This window comes from Botryllus schlosseri, chromosome 13, assembly GCF_051294905.1.
Source record: "Botryllus schlosseri isolate E-star chromosome 13, Bs_hap1, whole genome shotgun sequence".
NCBI classification, from domain to species: Eukaryota; Metazoa; Chordata; class Ascidiacea; order Stolidobranchia; family Styelidae; genus Botryllus; species Botryllus schlosseri.
The window spans coordinates 123,051-124,509 of record NC_137248.1 but is presented as its reverse complement, the minus strand read 5'-3'; positions in this window follow the sequence as shown (position 1 = coordinate 124,509).

The window sequence follows — 1,459 nt, the reverse complement described above, 5'->3', positions numbered from 1 at the left end:
GATATCTAGAACTCTCGTCATCAGATTTGCAATACACATGAAGACTACGAGCAATCATATATGAGGCATGAACTCTAAAATAGTGGTCAAAATGATATGTCAGTCTTAGACTTCTAGTATCGTAATGGTTCTTAGTCTGCGGCTGTGTTTAGGTGTGTAGACTTCATAATCCACCGAAATAACGAACCTACTGCGATATCAGAAAGATCTATCGGCTGCAGCAATTGCCTATGATTTCTCAATTCTTACTACCCGAATAACTGATGTACTGTTCATTTCAAAATTATGAAAATCAGTCTTTCAAGATTCTGAAAATGAGTCTTAGATTTCAAGCATCGCGAGTAGTAGCATGCACCTCTGGTGGTGTGCCTAGGGCTCTTATGGGATCTCTGGTGTGAGTGAGTAAATATCCGGAGCGGTCACACACTTTCCCTTTCTCATGGTTTTCCGATATCAAACTGAATGGTGTGATATGCATTGACGAATAAAGAATGGCACAATATAGTAAACATGTGTGAGAAAACTCACAGGCATGGAACAAAAATTCCTTCATTTTCTGAAGACATGGACAAAGGCATGGAGGCTGATAATTTTGCCATAATGACTCTGGAAAATCCAAAGCACGACCCCGGCCATCACAGACATATCAGAACCTGCATTATACGTCAATTTTCAAAACATACATGTCGGTGTACAACGGCGCATTGTTATTGCATGTGGCTAATCGATGAGTTTCATGGGGTGCACCATAAAAAGTGAATATGCGATTGCACAAATGTACCGGAATCGTTGTCCGCGTATATTTTCGTGACTGTTCGTTACAATCAATCTCAAAATGTCACCAATACAAAAATATCATATTGGTGGGTGTGGTATGTTTGTCAGATCTCAAAACGAAAATCGTAATTTTACTCAGGGAAACGTCGTGTTTTCAATGTTGGTAGTGTCATTGGTCTTGTTAAATGTAGTTGTCGAGTTGCACAAGATACTTGTCGTTATGCTATTACGAGAGGAGAGAATGAAAATGCTCTTATGAGTGTAAGAAGGTTGTTGTATGTAGATTTGATTTGTCGTGACAGTAACCCTATCATTCGCATATGACAAACAGAATTATTACGAAATGTGAATACATGTAACTGACTCGTTCGGTCTCGACCAATGCAAAATAGATGGTTCGATTTTGAAACCGTAACGAAGACCTTATGTAAATCGATGGGATACATTTCTACCTCCTTGCATTCAGTCATATCGTGTCCATTTTAATACGGGTCCACGGGTATGACACAAACTAATATCGTAAACACAACTCTGCTTCCACCATCGACGATTTGGTAAGAAAGCACGGCAACGCTGCCCTCCCTGTGCTTGGCAACAGGAGAACGACAAACGTATCGAGACACAAAACCCCTGGTCCGCCTCTTACGGCCGCGAACGGAAGCATCCCAGACGTACTTATGGA